Raw genomic sequence first — 19,899 nt, forward strand, 5'->3', positions numbered from 1 at the left:
ATTATGAATATAACAATGCTTGTCTTTGGTTTCTCTGTCAGGAAAGAATACAGAGAGTTCTGGTTATTGTGCTGTATTAAAGTTTATCTGGGCACTAATGAATGGGGAGAGAAATGCCCTAGGAAATCTCTTAACTTTTCCAGACCTCAGGGTCCTCATCAAGAAGGTAGGGGTTATGATGACTAGCTTATAAGGTGCTTATTTTTGTTAATGCATTCTCACCACCACTTTATTGGCCTAGACCTTTGTCTTGTCATGCATGAAATTATTGCCTTGCTTTTCTATCTCATTTCTGGGCTTATCTGTTTCCCTTTCTAATCCCTCCCACTCTCATTGCCAGGCTGATCTTCCCCAAACTGCGCTTTGACAGCCGTGCTCTGATACTTCCAGAAATACCATCTGTTTGCTGCCCTATCAAATCTAATGTTAGTGGGTAAATCATACGAATTTATCGTGGTAGCATTTTCTGGCATATAATCCCTGGGCCAGGAGGCTGATATTTTCTCAGGATAACTAAAAGTACCAAGAGAAAGAGGAGGCTTCTCAATGCCCCCCGTTCCCAAATGAGTTATTTCCCACCTTGGCCCTGGATATCGGAAATGGATATCAGGAAATAATAGGAACTACGGGGTACCTGGGTGGCTCAGTTAAGTATCTGATTTTGGCTCAGGCCATGATCTCGCGGTTCATGAGTTTGAGCCCCGCGTTGGGCTCTGTGCTGACAGCTTGGAGCCTGGAGCCTGCTTCGGATTCTGTGTCTCTTTCTCTCTGCCCCTCCCTCACAAACACTCTCTCTGTTTTTTTTTCTCTCTCTCTCTCTCTCAAAAATAAATAAACACTAAGAAATTAAAAAAAAAGAAAATAATAGGAACTAATGTTTTTATATTTTTTAGCTGCTTATGAGGCACTTTCACTGATATTTACTTATTGAGAATTTTATAAGTTCTTCCAGAATTGCTATGCACTTTGGGGCTGGAGGTATAATGCATGAAGATAGGATAAGCAGAGGAAGCAGGGGTGAGGAATTTGTATTTACAGAAATATTTATTTGATAGTGAATTGCTTTTTTTTTTATTGGCCATAAGGAGACCTATCTCTTGAAGTGTTGAGAAATGTATATATGAGGAAGAGAGTTTACTTCTATAATATCTCAGCAAGAAAGAGAATTCCAGATATACAGATATATAAGGAATAAATATGAATTTTAATCAGCCCTCAGGAACAAGTAACAGCAAAACACTGAAGATCCTGTTTTCAGATCATACCATAGAAGGATTTTGAACTTTTCTACCTCAAAGCAGGTTATAATAGTTTAATAGTTTTTCAGGTGACACAAAATTTCAGTGAAAGACAGAAATGCTGAAAGCAAGAGAAAAGTAACATTGGAAATGAGAATAGCATCAGTGAAAATATGGAGAGCTGCAATATTTGCACCACCACGTGAATGCTTATTTCTAAGATTACATCGCCACCTAGTAAATCAGCGTAGAAATGCATGCACAGCCAAGGACAGCTGCAGTCAGGCACTGAGCTCTAAGCTTCTGGTTACAATTCCCGTGAGCACCTTACTCCGAGGATCTGCACACAAAAAGCAAGCAAGCGACCTCTACTAGCCTCCCCAGTTCTCAATGCCCAATCCCAGCTCACATTCTCCTATTCATATAGGGCTATGAAATGCAGAAGACAGCAGCACACATTTTAGATAGGAAGATGTGTCAAGAGTTTCTCTCCATCTCTGTTATCTACCCATGGAAAATGATTAGTTAAAACTATGCCTATTATCATTTGCTGTTCTAAATAATTTAACTCCAGGCTGTTCATTACTGAAAATACTTTTCATTTTGTACTGTCATCTCTGTCTAGTAAAAGAAGTGGTCTGGACATGGTCTTTGTGAGGAAGCACTCAAATCCTGGAATTCGAAACACTAAACTGGTAATCTTACTTTTTTTTTTTAAGCCCATGTCTTGAGTTTACTGTTATTTTAAACAATCTCTTTGTTCCTTCTGCAGTGGTTGTTGGCACAGAATGCTTGATCACCTCCTCTGTTTTTTGTTTTGTTTTGTTTTTAGTAAAGAGATTGCTTGCTAATAAAAATACTGCACAGGGTTTTAACTATAGGGAGTTGATAACATGGCTATATATACCCTTACTGGTCCCAATTTTTTTAATCTGTGAGATGGGGATAACAATAGTACATACAGCACTGGAATTTTAGGAGAGATGAGTTAAGCAGAAGTGCTAAAAATGTTAGTATTATTATTAACAACAAAAATACAAAACAAATGCACTACAACAGAAATTGATTAAGGGACGGTAGAAACAAAGAATAGAAACTAATCTCATTGTGCCACCCACAATAGATCAAAATGCTTTAGCCAAACAAATCGATGTAGAGGAGGAATCATATATTCTGAGACCAGGAAGCCATCTATTTTTAAAATGTCAAGTGATTATATTTTTAAAAAATTATTAAATCTTAATAATTATAAAATTGATTAAATTTAAGTGCTTAAAAAACCTGAAAATACACCTCCATTCTTTTTTGTATACTTTCTTCCTTCCTTTTAGAAACCTATCCTCGCTTCAGCTCTCAAAATAACATCTCTATTTTATTTCAAGCACTACTTACAATATTTTGGCTAAAGAGATTAACCAAGAGTTTAGAGCAGAAAATAGGGGAGAGGGCATTTTTGTTGTGGGAACCTTGGCATAAAGGCTGTCAGTCATGTGATCATCAATTTCACTTCAACCAGACAGGCCAGAGCCTGCCATTTGTCCCTCAAATGCCATTTTTCCTTTCTCCTTAAAGGTAATAGAACCTTTGGCTAGCACGTAACTCTATGACTAAATATGTCCTAGTTGCTCTCTAAAGTTAAGTGTGTCCTTTGGACTTACGATGTGTGTAACGGTTGGGTCATGCCCTTATGGTGAACACGTGTGCCATCCTCCCCTTACCTTTTTCTGCTTTTATGTTGTCTGAGATGTAGATATGGTGGGAAAAGAGCAGCCATAATGGGCCAAGAAGTGGAAGCTAAGTTCTCAAGAGGAGTAGAGCAATAAGATAAAATCAGCCTGGTTTCCCAGCACCACTGATGTTTCTTAACAGCCATGAAATGTCTAAGCAGACCTTAGAAGAGGGGGAAGCCAATTCCTATCTTACTTTAGCTTATATAGTTTTGAGTCTCTTTGTTACAGCCATCTAGGCTGCATTACATGAATTCTAACAGTTTCATAGAGTCACAAGCCCTAGAAATATGAATGTAAATTACAGATTTTAAGTATGAAGAATGTGCCTTCAAAGTACTAGTTCCCAAAGACTGGTCCTTTAAGGATGCTGAAAAACCAAAGATTTGTTATGTATGCAAGGAAAGACTTCTCTCCTTAATGGTAGGGTAATTCTACTGTGTGGTGTTGGGGAGGAGGAATCCTGCTTTCCTAAAAAGAATCTGTGAAGAAATTAACTCAGGGTAGAAGGATGGCTTGGCTGGCACCCATGTTTTATGCAGTGCAAAGAAACAACTCTACATAAAAAGGAAGGGAAAAGATCAAGGGCTATATCTGAGTACTGTGTATAGAAATAATCATGGAAAAAAGCTATAGTGGACAAACCAAAGAAGGCCTTTAGGAGATAATAAAATATTAACTGAGGTTTATTAAGATATTTACTGCCTAGATAAATGTAATTATCTATCTCCTCTAATAAGAGCTAATCATAGGACTCTTCCTATGTTCCAGGCATTGTTCTAAGGGTTTTACATTTATAACACACGTAATCCTTATAGAATTTTCTGAGGCAGGTGCTGTTATTATTATATTATATATTATATACTATATATTATATTTTGGTTTTCCAGAAAAACTGAAGCATAGGTATATGAAATTACTTGGCAAAGTCATGCCTGCTAATAACATTTGACATTTGAATGCAAGCACTTTGTTCTAACTAACATGTTCTACTGTCTTTATTAAATACTCACTAAATTCTCCATTGCTAACTATTATTTTCAGATAAGTAGAATTTAGATACATTGTTATATTTAGTTAACCCATACCCATTAGTATACTGAGGACTTCCCAGTAAATAAATCCACTTAATTCTGTTTAACTCAGAATGTCCCAAGTGTAGTTGATCATAGAACCAATGTATTAAGCATAGTCTATTAACACCCAAGAATCTAGTGTTTCATTGAACATATTTTTTTGAAATTCTAGGGGAGAAAAATATACTGACTTCAGGGTCATGAGGTACACAATATGGTCCTGATTTGGAACTTATTGCATCATGTGTCTTTGAGGAAGCCATTGCAGATTTCTGGGCTTAAATTTCTTGATCTAAGAAAATAGTGGTCTTGGACTTGATGAAGAAATGGTGAGTGACATCTGTGTTTAAGAACCAGGTTTGTACTTAGGAGAAGCAAAACTAGAAATACATCTATGAAAAGCTGAGTAACTAAGTCCAGTTTTAAGTGGAAAGGGTGAAAGTAGAACCAGGGAGATTCTGTAACAAGAGGCTTTTTCTTAGGCATTTGAGCACTGGCATATAAGAATCTCTCTCTCTCTCTCTCTCTCTCTCTCTCTCTCTCTATATATATATATATATATATATGCATATATATATATATATATGCATATATATATATATATATATATATATATATATATATATGGCAGATGCCCCATAAATACTTGGGTTCTACAACTAGATTTCATAATCATGGTAAGTCACTGATTTCCATACTACTTCAAATCCACTACATTTTCCATCAATATCTTTCTCCAGCTTGTGACCCAGGACATCCAACCAGCTATTTTACATTTATCTTGTTCATGTAGTGCCTTGACAAAACTTTTATAAAGGAAGACTCAAATAAAATTGACAGTTGATCCTTGGCCAGATATATCAGATAGAGTAAAACATTCTAGGCAGAGGAAGTAGCATGTGCAAAGGCGTGAAAATAAGAAAAGGTGGGGTAAGTTCAGTAATCTATGAGTAATACAGTGTCAGAGTTTATGGGATTGTAGGTGTGGGGGTTGGTAAAGAAGAAGAGTCACAGGGAGAAGTGGCTGGATATTCAAGATGGATCTGAGTAGTGGAGTTTGTTCTGTGTGGCATTAAGGCTGCCTCTCCCTTCATAGATTCAAGATTTAGATTCATTTCAGTAGGAGTGTCTAACAATAAAACACAAAATAGAACTCCCTTCATTCTGATCAGATTTCATGCCTTTTTGTTTCATCTTTTTCAGAAAAAATTAACATATAAGTATCCAATTTTGTTTTAATAAAATAATCCAATCATTATGATGCTGTGATAGAACAGATCATGGTTTCTCAAATATATGGTTATTTACATAGAAATAATAAATATTTCTGTAGTATGATAACTTCTACATATTCCTTCTGATGTGGGCTATCTTTTAGATAAGTCTACTCTATATGATAAGGTTCTTTTGGAACTTTTGGAACTAAATTCATCTCTGGGTGAGACCAGAATGAAAGAGAAACTTGTGTATTAAATATAATTGATGTTATTGCTGGAGACCACTGGTTAAAACAGATCTAGTGAATACAGAGGAAATCTTTACTTATACAACACAGAACACACTCCTCTACCTGGTCTGAGCTACCAATTCAGTTTCATTCATCTCCAGCCACTCCTTATTACCACACAGTCCCACTCTCTGGTCATCCCAGATCCCCTACTGCTCCCCTAACATCCCTGTATTTTCTTGTAAAGCTTCTGAACATGCTCTTTTCTTGCTCTGGTCCAGGAAGAGATTTACCTTTGGCTGTTATAATAATGTTTTGACATAATTAAATTAATTTTGACATCAATCCCTTACTGTCACTTGGGTCAGTTATTAATTACAGCGATTACAGCTATTATTAATCTTGAAGTTTGATTGATGGAGGAAAAGGAATTGATAGAAAGGAAAAAAAAACGTGGCTATCGAGAAAGGAGACTTCTCCAACTTTTTTCTGTTTAGAGATAACCACATTCACACCTAGAAATTTAGAGGAGAAATAATCTTTCACTGAGATCCAGTTGAGGGGAAGGAAGGAAGGAAGAGAGGAAGAGGGAAGAAGGAAGGGAAGAATGAAGGAAAGAAGGAAGGGAAGAAGGAAGGAATGGAAGAAGGAAGAATGGGAGGAAGGAAGAGAGGGAGGTAAAGGGGAGTGGGGAAAAGAAGCAAGGAGAAAAGAATCTCCTTTATTTCAGGTACTCTTCTTCCTAAATCAGCATACATGATTTTATTTTATTTTATCTGAATAGGTTCACAATCCTGTGAGGTTGGAATCACTATTTCCATTTTACTTTGAAGCATTGAAGACTCAGAAAGTAAATAATACTTCTGAGGTTTTGTAGCTAATAATATAACAGAGCTAGAGTTTGAACCCAAATTTTTAATATATAAAGTTTACCCCTCTTTCCATTTCATCAACGACTAGCTCTGTTTAATGCCTTCTTATAGGTAAGAAGTTAGTGAGGTGGTAATTTTGGTCTCTCAATTTACAGTCTGGTGTTCCAGCCCTGTTCCATTTGAATTACTGTATTTTAGATGGGAAGATACATTCTGTCCTATACATTTTGCTTGTGGCCATTAACATTAACCATTGACTGAATGGCCATCTGTTGGATTAATTTGGCACACTACTCTTATTTTTTCTCGGAAATTATTGGAAAGGTTAAATAATTTTGACTACCAGGTATAGACCAAACAACATTTATTGCATATTGTTTGGTAATTCTGGATTTTAAAATTATTCTTGGTTGCTTGCTTTCCTTTTTAGAATGTATTGAACTAGACATGGGCTAAGCTAGACGTTAGAATAGGAATTTGATAAGCTGCATTCTAAAAGCCCTTGAGGCTCTGGGTTTTGGCTATCATATTTAGAATTACTATGATAATGTATTACAAAATAAGGATAATGAGGAGGGACAAAAGGGGAAGGAAGAGACTTTTATAATGTTGAGGTGGTTTCAAGCACAGTGAAGAGTAAGAATAAGCTTGGTTGTCCTATAGCATCAGGCAATGACAGTGTAAAAAAAGAACACTGTAATAGCAACACTAAATGAGAAAATAGCTTTGCTTTGTCTCACCCTGGTCCATATAAGATGTTTTATCTTCCCAGTTGACTGGATATATAGGTTGTTAATAGAATCCTCAATAGCAACTACAACAGCAACGGAAATAGAAATAAGTAGGATATAAATGCTTTTAAATCCACTGAAATTCAAGTGGGGTATGTGATGTGTAAGGGTTAAATTCTTGCCTTTAAATTTTCTAATAAACTTGGTAGCAGGCTGTTAAAAGTTTATTAGCTTGATGTTGGTTAATCATCCTTATTGTTTCTATTCTGGGCCACAGTAAAGGCACACAAACCAAATTAACCAGCACGCGTGCCCTCTATAAGAATCTCTTTAAAATAATTTATTTAGCTAATTCATTCCTAGAATTTTGAGTTCTCTGAATTATAGAATTCCTCAAATGAACCAGTACCCCAAGTTGTTTGCCAAATATAAAGATGAAAAGAAAAATGAGCTCTCTGAAAATACCCTCTGGGACTAATTACCCTGATCTGACTAGACTGGTTGTTACATCTGAATTATAGTCATGAATAAGTTAGATCTTAATTAAAGTCATGTATGGGGTCCAAGAGGCAATGTCATACAGGCAAAAAAGCTGTTTTGTAATAAGTGGAAATTAGTACCATAATGCTTTATGAGAAATTGGGCTCATGGTTAGAAACCTATCTGCTGAGATGTGTAAGAAATTTCAGACTTAAAAAACTTGACCCACCTTCTTTCACATGTATGGATCTTTTCTAAATTTTTAGTCCTGAGACATATTAGTTGTTGGGTTTTCAATAACACAAATAATAGATTTTCAAATTAGTCTTAATTTTCATTTATTTTCTTTCACCTGCAAATTTTTTGCAGCTTTTATTTAAAGTTTTAAACTTTCCTAATAGTTCCCATCATCTTATATGGATGGGAGACAGAGAAGCAAGAAAGATTCTGGTTAGGTTAGACAATATAGGAGAGAATCTCCTGGTAGTAGAAGGTATTAAACATTAGAAAATAGCCCTGGAGTAGATAATGGCATTTTCTTCTCCAGAGCCCTTTAAATTTAAAGAAGTTTCCTTTGGAAGGCAAGGGAATGAACTCTCTCTATGTTTCTTGTCTATTCCTTTCACTGAACAATGAAAATGTTCTAAAAGTTTGTCACCAGCCATCAGAAGGAAGTGAGATATCGAATGTGTACAATAAACCCACCATCCAGGCAACCCCCTTGTTAGGCCTAAGCTGAGGATCACAGCGTATGCACATTTGAAAGAAGCTCACATTGAGTGCTGGTTTCAATATAAGCTAATAGACTTCTAGAAATGATGACAGACTCTAGCCTGCTGTATAGAAGTAGCCTGACAACAAGCCATGCATGGAAGAAGTTTCCAGAGGGAAGCATATTTTTCTGAAATTTTCATTTAAGTTGGGTTCCTAATATTTCCTGGGAGAAGTAATTTCCTGGGGAAGAGGTACAGAGTAGTTTTAATTTTTCCTCACATTTGACAAGGATTTCTGATTGTGTTTACAAAATGCTCTCACATCTACGGTGAGTTGTTAGATGAATAGAAGTGGTTATTCCAATTTTATAACTGGAGGAAATTAAGACTTGGAGAAATTCTGTGACTTGCTCAAGGCCATAGGAGCTGGAAAATGGCAGAGATAGATCTCAAATGCAAGTGTCCTGACTATTAGTATTTTTCATACATATCTTGACATTTTAAAAATGGATTCAGTCCTACGTTGCTGGAATTGAGGTAGTAAAGGAAGCTCAATAATTTTCTTTCTTAAGGGAAATTCTAAAAATTGTCAGAGTAAGGCTTTTAGCTGTTGATTTGGAGAGTTAAGGTCTCGATTTCAACTACCCCATCTACAAAGCCCGGCATGTAATCTTATACTGATACGCAGTTTGAATGTACTTGTATAGAATGGGTCAGAGGCTCTTATGTCCTTTTTCAATATATTGGTTCATAAATTCATATACTGTAAGAGTCAGATAGGATCTTAAATATCATTTAATCTAGTGTTTTGATTTACACATGAGGAAAATGGAATAAAGGGGCTAATTCTATGCTTGTTAGATATATGCTACAAATGAGAAATCTCAGTGAAAATGTCTTTTTTTAAAGAAAAATTCCAAAACAGAATAAATGCCACAAAAACCCTGAGCAGTGTTCTTTAATAAAAGTTCAGAAGGAAATTAGTAGCTTTGTATTAATCAAATTTTAACATTAAGTTTGTATTAAAAATATTAGTGTAATCACGACACATCCATGAACTGTTACACAAGGGAGTGAGAGATGGATACAGATGATCTGTGGTCTGAGGTTGACTAGCTCATGAAAACACAACAATTGTGTAGTTAGCAGATTTCCTGATTTTTGTAGTATTTTGATGAGGACTCAGTCATCTTAAAGAGTACAGCAATTTGAAGATGAGTCTGCATTTCCATATATATCCTTAGGCTGTGTGCCAAGGGAAGCAGTGAATTTAAAAATGTATGTGCTGGGGCGCCTGGGTGGCGCAGTCGGTTAAGCGTCCGACTTCAGCCAGGTCACGATCTCGCGGTCCGGGAGTTCGAGCCCCGCGTCAGGCTCTGGGCTGATGGCTCAGAGCCTGGAGCCTGTTTCCGATTCTGTGTCTCCCTCTCTCTCTGCCCCTCCCCCGTTCATGCTCTGTCTCTCTCTGTCCCAAAAATAAATAAAAAAAAAAAAAAAAAAAAGAAAAAAAAAAAAAAATGTATGTGCTTGTCTTCTGCTTTTTCTGAATCATTCGTGTATTTGTGTTTGGCCTACAGTATGCTTCTTTCTTATCCGAATCCATCCTTAAACAAAGTCATCTGCTAATAATGAATGTTCATTAATGCCTTGAATGACTCATATATGCAGCATAATTGCACTTTTCTCAGAGATTGGATTATAGAATAAGTGAAAATCATATATAGTAGAGTTGCTCTTAAAATGTCCCATAAGGTGTAGTATCAGAGTAACCCGAATGAGTTTTATATAGCTAATTTTCTTTCTTATTTCTTGAAGTGAGCTCCAGATGAAGCATCTGGCTTACTTTTAGGGGCCATATGATACAAAACAAACAAATAAGCAAAAACATATAGCAGCTTTAAACACTAGAATTGTAGTAGGCACCCAGGACACGTGTGCATGGAATGGGCTGGCTCGTGGAAACCAGACCCAGTGGGCAAGAGCAGGTCCCTCTCATTTCATGATTATTCTAGGCTATTCACAGCTGAGTAAAATGGTAACAAGATACACATGAATTATTTAAATTGTTATCTCTCCTTCCCTCTTTTGTTTCTATGTGTGTGGAATTGAATTAGCCAAGTTAAATGCCTCAATATGTGTCTTCGTAGCACTGCCTTCCCCAACTCTTTACGCCAACAAGTACGAAGTGTAAAATAAATAAGAATACTGATTATGTATGATATTTGAAGGCAGCTGCCATGGTCTGAAGGTGGTGTCCCCCCTGAAACGCATATATTGAAATCCTAACTCCCAAAGATGATGGTTTTAGGAGATGAGGCTTTGGGGAGGGCCAAGAGGGTGGAGCCCTCTTGAATGGGATTGGTGCCCTTATAAAAGAGTCTCCACAGACCCGTCTAGTCCCTTCTGCCTGTGAGTATGCTGCTACAGGTATATGACCAGGAGAGTCGTCACTCGGCCACACTGGCACCCTGGCATCAGACTTTCAGCCTCCAGAACTGTAAGAAATAAGTCTCTCTTGTTTATAAGCCACCCCACCTGTGCTATTTTGATATAGCAGCCTGAACAGACTAAGACAACAGCATTTGAGTTTGGACTATAGAATGTCTCTTTCTTACGCCCATCCATCCTTAAACAGAATCTTCTGAGTAATTTGATGAATTGGCTATGACTTCACTGAATATCACAGTTGATTTAAAAACTATTCTTGCATTTTGGATATTCAACAGCCTTATCACAAAAAATATTCCTCTCATGAAAGGTGGTTCTTTGAATGGAATTAACTCAAGAGTGGTAGGGAACTTTAATGCAAATGCTAACAGACATGCTTTGTGAATTTTAGGACCTAAAGACTCCTTCCCAGAAGAATATACACTTACATCAGGATTTTCAGCTTGAGCCTGGGCTATATCCAAGGCTGGGAATTGGGCAGGTCTAGGCAGAGCCTATTAGCAAAAGAGTCTGTGCAAGAGAAGCGGCCAGGTCTGTGAAGCTGAACAATAGTCCTTTTTTTTTTTTTATTTTTTTTTATTTTTTTTTCATCCCAAACCCAAAGAGTTCTGAAAACAACTCCCGGTCCTAAGTTTCCTGCAAAGGTATTTGGTGGGAAAACCTGAAGTGAACTGATGCATATATCCTGAGCCTCTATTTGAGCCTCTTTAATGTTCCTTAATTTCACTGCAGATTGTTGGAGTGTTTGATTACAGGTATTGCACCACAACCTGCTGGGGGTTTTATGAAATACGCAGTGTGGACACTATGCTATCTTTTTCAAACTGGAAAGTTTCTGAATTCTAAAACTCATTTGCCTTGCAGGGAAGGAATTGTGGACTTGTGATATTGTACTGTACAGAGTTTCCACGTTTTTGTACTAAATTTACTTTAGGCTCCAGGTTCCTACTTTGGAAACTGCTTACTGTCTTATCTTTTATGTGACCTCTTCATTTATGCTTAACTCTGTGATTATTGAGAAGGCTAAGTGAGGCTATGTATCCTTCGCATTTCTTCTCTCTGTATAAAATTCTTTAATCTTTTTGATTAAAGAAAATTTCTGGTTACTGTTTTTTGAGTCCTTTGGTGCCTTAAGTTTGAAACAGCATTAAAAACAACCCACTCAGTCAGAAAAAGCAAAATCACAAGAATGATGGGTATGTCTGGAGAACTCAGTGGTACTTCAGGTGTGGAATCACCATAGAGTGCATGAGGCTAATGGTCTGTCCATCGCGGAGATTGTTGTCCTGGGTGTAACTCATTGAGAAGCAACGAGACCCCCCCCCCCACCTGCTGTCCAGTATTTCAAAGCCCTTTATTGCTTTATTTTTTCAGAGGTGCATCAGGTAAATGGAGTGCTTATAATTGTAGGTGTAGTACCAGCCATTAAAGCAAATATATTTACAGCCCCTGTAATTATATTTTGGTAAAAGTTGTTCTGGATGGCTCAGCAGGCCTCCTCCCTAGGTAATATGTTTACTTCGATATTTTCTCCAATGATGCAGAACGGCTTATAGTCCAAACATTTTCTCCTGATGATACTTTTATTTCTGGCATGACCTTCTTCTCTTTCAAATCTGAAAGAAAAAAAAACAATTTATAGAAACATATAGAGTGACAGATGGATGTAATGCACTCCATGAACTTATTGATTTATTGACCGATAGTCACATTTAAAAAAATCTATAATCCAGAGGCTAATGAAAGAAGGAAAGCACAGTAATCATGATGTTAAATAAAGTGTATGTTCAGGCATGATGTTTGAATTCTTACTTTGATGTCCTTTTTCATAGATATTCTTGCACAGATTTTTCTACTGCGTAGGCATTTGTGCAGAAAACAGGGCAATAGATACTGTTTAATAGAAATACTGTATCACAGCTTTCTATTCAGCGGCAATATGAGCCTTCTCTTGGGAGTGTTTTAAAGCTTACTTAATTAGGTCACCTTTGGGTAAATTGGGTTTTGGGCAAATTGAAAGGTATCTAAATTCCTTAAGATCACCTCAGTACCATTTAGTGTCCTGGTGTGTTAATTTGCTAAATGGAACCCCAGGGAAGGGAAATAATTAAGCCCATAAATAAAGAAAATAAGTAAATGCTTACTTATACATGAGACTATTCTATATTTTTATAAGACTTTTGACTTTTATTGTGGAGTATAATACAAAATATTTGATGCAAGGAGTTTTTATTATAATTATATAACTTTTTAAAAATCTTTTTCAAAACGCATTTCCATGTTTTTTTCCACAACGGCTTTATAGGCTATAAGGTCATTGGAAGAATTATTTTCTTTCTTTTACAACTTTGTAATGCTTAATATGGTGTTTTGAATACATAGTGGCTATGTGTATTATGTTGGAATTAGAGACATCTATTCTTTATTTAAATTTTTATTTAAATTCTATGGGGCTCCTGGGTGGCTCAATCGGTTGAGTATCCTACTTCAGCTCAGGTCATGATGTCAATGGTTCATGGGTTCGAGCCCTGCATCAAGGTCTGCACTGAAAGTTGAGAGCTTGGAGTCTGCTTTGAATTCTGTGTCTCCCTCCCTCTCTCTCTGCCCCTTCCCTGCTTGTGCTCTCTCTCTCAAAAATAAATTTAAAAGTGTTTCATTTAAATTCTGGTTGGTTAACATAAAGTGAAATATTGGTTTCAGTAGTAGAATTCAGTGATTCATCACTTACATAAAACACCCAGTACTCAACACATGTGTCTTCCTTAATACCCATCACTCATCTCGCCCATCCCCCACCCACCCTTCTCCATCAACCCTCAGTTTGTTCTCTATTATTAAGAGTTTGTTATGGTTTGTTTCCCTGTCTTTTTTTCTTTTTGTCTCCCTTCCCATATGTTTATCTGTTTTGTTTCTTAAATTCCATATGAGTGAAATCAAATGGTATTTGTCTTTCACTGACTAATTTTGTTTACATAATATACTCTAGCTCCATCAATGTGGTTACAGATGGCAAGATTCCATTCTTTTCAATGGCTGAGTTACATTTCATTGTATATGTATATATATACACATGTATATACATATATATACCACATCTTCTTTATCCCTTCATCAGTTGATGAACATTGGGCTGTCTCCATGTTTTGGCTATTTTTGATAATGCTGCTATAAATAGTAGGGTACATGTACCCTTTCAAGTCTATATTTTTATATCCTTTGGGTAAATACCTAGAAGTACAACTGCTTGGTTGTAAGATAGTTCTATTTTAAACTTTTTGAGGAACCTCCAAACTGTTTTCCAGAATGGCTGCACCAGTTTGCATTCCCACCAGCAGTGCAAAAGCGTTCTCCTTTCTCCACATCCTTGCCAACATCTGTTGTTTCCTGTGTTAATTTTAGCCATTCTGATAGGTGTAGGTGGTATTTCAGTGTGGTTTTGATTTGCATTTCCTTTTTGTTTCAATATATGAAGTTTATTGTCAAATTGGTTTCCATACAACACCCAGTGCTCATCCCAAAAGGTGCCCTCCTCAGTACCCATCACTCACCCTCCCCTCCCTCCCACCCCCCATCAACCCTCAGTTTGTTCTCAGTTTTTAAGAGTCTCTTATGCTTTGGCTCTCTCCCACTCTAACCTCCTTTTTTTCTTTCCTTCCCCTCCCCCATGGGTTTCTGTTAAGTTTCTCAGGATCCACGTAAGAGTGAAAACATATGGTATCTGTATTTCTCTGTATGGCTTATTTCACTTAGCATAACACTCTCCAGTTCCATCCATGTTGCTACAAAGAGCCATATTTCATGCTTTCTCATTCCCACGTAGTACTCCATTGTGTATATAAACCACAATTTCTTTATCCATTCATTAGTTGATGGACATTTAGGCTCTTTCCATAATTTGGCTATTGTTGAGAGTGCTGCTATAAACATTGGGGTACAAGTGCCCCTATGCATCAGTACTCCTGTATCCCTTGGGTAAATTCCTAGCAGTGCTATTGCTGGGTCATAGGGTAGGTCTATTTTTAATTTTTTGAGGAACCTCCACACTGTTTTCCAGAGTGGCTGCACCAATTTGCATTCCCACCAACAGTGGAAGAGGGTTCCCATTTCTCCACATCCTCTCCAGCATCTATAGTCTCCTGATTTGTTCATTTTGGCCACTCTGACTGGCATGAGGTGATATGTGAGTGTGGTTTTGATTTGTATTTCCCTGATGAGGAGCGACGTTGAGCATCTTTTCATGTGTCTGTGAGCCATCTGGATGTCTTCTTGGAAAAGTGTCTATTCATGTCTTCTGACCATTTCTTAACTGGATTGTTTGTTTTATGGGTGTTGAATTTGATAAGTTCTTTATAGATTTTGGAATACTAACCTTTTATCTGGTAGGTGTTTTGCAAATATATTTTCCCATTCTGTAGGCTGCTTTTTGGTTCTGTTGAATATTTCCTTTGCTGTGCAGAAGCTTTTAATCTTGATGAGGTCCCAATAGTTGAGTTTTGCTTTTGTTTCCCTTGCCTCTGGCTACATGTCTAGTAAGAAGTTGCTGTGGCCAAGGTCAAAGTTGCTGCCTATGTTCCCCTCTAGGACTTTGATAGTTTCCTGTCTCACAGTTAGGTCATTCATCCATTTTCAGTTTATTTTCGTGTGTGGTGTCAGAAAGTGGTCCAGTTCCATTCTTCATGTTGCTGTCCAGTTTTCCCAATATCATTTGTTGAAGAAACTGTGTTTTTTTTCCATTGGATATTATTTTCTGCTTTGTTGAATGAAGATTAGTTGACCAGATAGTTGTGGGTCCATTTCTGGGTTTTCTATTATGTTCCACTGATTTATGAATCTATTTTTGTGCCCATACCATACTGTATTAATGACTACAGCTTTGTATGTAGCTTGTCAGCTTGTCAGCTTGTCAGCTTGTAGCTTGTCAGCTTGTCAGCATGTCAGCTTGTAGATGTCTCCAGTTTTGTTTTTTGTTTTCAGGATTGCTTTGGCTATTCAGGGTCTTTTGTGGTTCAATACTGGAAGCATCTATTCTTATAAAACCCAGGATTCTGGAGTCAAATGAGGAAAAAAATGTAAATTAATATGCCTCATGGAAATTTTTAGTCACTTAACGCAGCATAGATCTATGGTTTTGGCCTTTCCAATACCTTTTCTCCAATGGGTGATGGGCCCATTTTTAAACATGTAATACAACATGTCTGTTAATCAGTGTCTCATCTAGTTCTTGACAACAGGAATTGTGCACTAGGATACTCTAAATATGGGTTTCTTGTCCCATTACCAGTACACTTGTCCTATTTTTAACAGGGTCAGTGAAAACATTTGCATGGCATTTTATACATGCATATTAGGAGAGAGAAACACGTCCTTTCAGATTGTGAGCTGTTAAAATAGAGAGACCAGACAACATCCTTTTTTTCCATATAGAAAGTCAGTTTGTTGAAGGAGAGAATGAAGCCAATATACAAAGAGCAGCAAGAAAAACAGCCAAAATATGGATAAGAGAGTCATTTAATGCCTTAATCTAGCCACACCTGAATTTTATTTTTGGGCTTCCTAGTTATGAAGCTCATTTCCCCTTCACCTGAGTTGGTTTCAGCTAGGTTTAATTCATATGAAACTCGAAGTATCCTAATAAATTTGGCACCTTTGGAAAGGAATAATGGCTCACTACAAATAGCTTCTTTTTTTTTCTCCCTAGAAATCTTGTCTGCTTTTTCAGAAGCTGCTATTAGGTAAAGGCTGATATTTGGATGTCAATGCATAGATTACTCAATATAACTGAGGAGTGAAATCCAATGTTTTAGTTATGTTTATTAAAAGCATAATTAGCAAAATAGCAGTAGAAAATTTATTCTTTTACAATGATAAAAGGATTCAGAGTGAAGCAAATTTTAAAGAATAGCTAAATACAATGATGGCATATTCACCCACTGAATATGGAGTTATCATTAATTGCTTAGCTAAATATTGACTTTTATTCTTACACGTGAGAATAATTTTTACTTTTCTCACCAATTTAATTTTATGTCTGCACAAATGCCACTTTCCTCTGCCTTTTGCTTCTCATCCTTTGCAATAAGTCTTGCTACAGGTGCTGCAGCTACTTCCGATTTCAGGATAGATTCAAAATTTTTTCAGCTGTCTAGCTTCTGAGGGATGATTTTGATTTGCTTTTTGCTTCTAGAAACACCCTACAAGGGAAACCGAGGCTACTGCCTAAGGTTTGTTCTATTCTGTGTCTTGGACAGCTTTCTTTTCCTTCCTTGCTGCCTTCTCCCTCCCTCTTGCTCTTTTCTCTCCCTCCCACTCCTTTTTCTTGCCCCTATGCATAGTCAAAGCAAAATGGAAAATGAGCTTTATTGTAGATGGAATGTCTTGGGTATATCAAACCCTGTGAAAGATTATTTCTCCAAACATGTCAGTCATTCCCTTTCCTTCCTTGAAACTGGGACATGCTCACCCCCTTTCCATTTTATATTATTTTAACACATTTTATTGTTTTAAAGTTTATTTACTTTGATAGAGAAAAAGAGCATGAGTGGGGGTGGGGTGGGGGAAGGAAAGGCAGAGAGAGAGGGAGAGAGAATCCTGAGCAGGTTCTGCACTGTCAGCATGGAGCCCTACACGGGGCTCAAACTCAAAAACCGCGAGATCATGACCTGAGCTGAAATCCATAGTTGGACGTTTGAGCCACCCAGGCACCCCTTAAAACATATTTTAAATAAAGATGCACAATTTAAAAAACCAGATACATGTTGGTTTTTCATATATAGTAAGTTAGGTAAATATTTGTAAACAAAATGTTTCTAAATTCAAAGTTACTTTTAGGACCCTAAATTTCTCTACAATTGTTATCAATTGTTATTGTCAAAGTATTTTATAAATTCCCCCGGTAGAATTAGTTTTGATGAATGCAGTGTGATTTGGAGTACCCTCAATACATAGTCATTTGACAATTGTTGTTTTAAGCACTGGCAAGCCTGCAGCAAATTTTAAAATATATTAAAAGGTGTTTATCATACCCAGTATCTAATAGATGTAATCACACAAAAGGTTTTCAAGACAACTCAGAAGATTCATTTTATAGGCACAATATTATGGCAATTTATCATTAATGTTATCTTCTGGATGCTGTAGTTTTGGCTGAGGTAAAGATCTGCTGTTGCACATCTCACTGTCCATGGTCAGTGTTCATGTAAAAGCTAGCATCCTATCTAGGCTTAGATTTATGCATTCGTTTTTGGTTCAAGGTTTCTTGCTCCCGCTGGCAAACACAGATGGTCCTTAACTCCTCTCCACCTGAATGTGCACAGAATACAATTATGATGGGAACTAACATTACCTGAAATACATTTCTGTTTATGCTTGTAGACCAAGGTCAGAGCAATTAATCTGAAAGATGGGAGCACCGCGGATTATGCCAAACAATATTTCCCACAGGAATGTGATACCATATATCACAAATAGGCAAAATATTCATGCAAATCCTCTGCTGGCCTCTCTGTCAACTCAGGTTTACTGTCACTAAATATGAAGTTTACAAAATAGACTGCAGGGAATGCAGATGTTTCTAGTGGTATGTGTTTCATGCACATGTTGCAGTAATATTGTGGTGATTAATTTTTCCAGCTTGATTGAGATATAATTGATATACAACATTGTGTAAATTTGAGGTGTAAAGCATGGTAATTTGATAGACCTATACTGTGAAATGATTACCACAATAAGATTAATTAACACATTGTGATGTTTATTTTTATGTTGACTTTGACTAGACTATGGGTGCCCAAATATTTGGTCAGACATTCTATGTGTTTTGGGATGAGATTAAATCAGTAGACTGAGAAAAGCAGTTTACCCTCCCTAACGTGGGTGGGCCCCATCCAATCAGTCAAAGGCCTGTATAGGACAAAAAGTCTGACCCCACTCCCCACCCTGGAGTGAATGAGGATTCCTGCTACTTGAGTAGGATATCATTTTTTTCCCCCTGCCTTTGGGCCCAAACTGAAACATCAATTCTTCCTGGGTCTCAAGCTTGCCAGGCTTTGGTTTGAAATTACAGTGTTGGCTTTGCTGGTTCTAAGGTCTTTGGGCTTGGACTAAACTCAACCATCAGCTATCCTGGATCTCCTTATTTTTTTTTTTTAATTTTTTTTCAACGTTTTTTATTTATTTTTGGGACAGAGAGAGACAGAGCATGAACGGGGGAGGGGCAGAGAGAGAGGGAGACACAGAATCGGAAACAGGCTCCAGGCTCCAAGCCATCAGCCCAGAGCCTGACGCGGGGCTCGAACTCACAGACCGCGAGATCGTGACCTGGCTGAAGTCGGACGCTTAACCGACTGTGCCACCCAGGCGCCCCTGGATCTCCTTATTTATCCATTTTCTCATTCTCTCTCCCTTTCCTCCTTTCTCTCTGTCTCTGTCTCATCTATCTATACCTATATAGATAGATGCATCCTATTGGTTCTGTTTTCTAAAGAACCCTGACTAATACAAATATTATGTTGATGATCTAGAAAATAGAGATAGTAATCTTTGCCTATATGACAAAGACTCTGGGGAAATTCCAAATTCATTGAAAACATCCAGAATGGCTGGTATGATGCTGCTGAATAATATCAGGTTTAGTGCTCCCTCCCCTCAGATGCCCAGGGCGATTTGTGATATTAACACAGTTGACCTAGGTACAGTCTCACCCTTGGGGGTGGTAAAGGCATAACAGCTTAGGTCACTAGGATCCTGGCACCAAATCATTTCCAAAAGAAATCCTGTGACTCTAATATCAGATGATAATTGGCCTGTTCTTAAAAAAAAAAAAAAATCATGATTAATTTATTTGAAGCACTAAACTAGAATTTTTGCAACTAAATCAATATTTGAAAAACAGTTTTCCTTTGGCCTTGAGCTTTCTGGGAACCAGGTAGAACAACAAGAACAAAACTGTGGCAAAGACCTGGTAATTGGACATTAACTGGCACGTTTCACTGCTGCTCTGGATGGAGAAGTTAATTGGTAATTAACTGGCACGTTTCACTGCTGCTCTGGCTGGAAATCTCTCCCACCTCCAACCCCCCAGTCATGTCTTCCCTACAAAGAAAAATGGTCCATTGTCCGCCCTCCTCTAGATATGGGAAGTTGCGGTTTGCCTTTGCATTAGAATCCTC

The sequence above is a fragment of the Felis catus genome, chromosome C2 (assembly GCF_018350175.1).
Source record: "Felis catus isolate Fca126 chromosome C2, F.catus_Fca126_mat1.0, whole genome shotgun sequence".
Lineage (NCBI taxonomy): Eukaryota > Metazoa > Chordata > Mammalia > Carnivora > Felidae > Felis > Felis catus.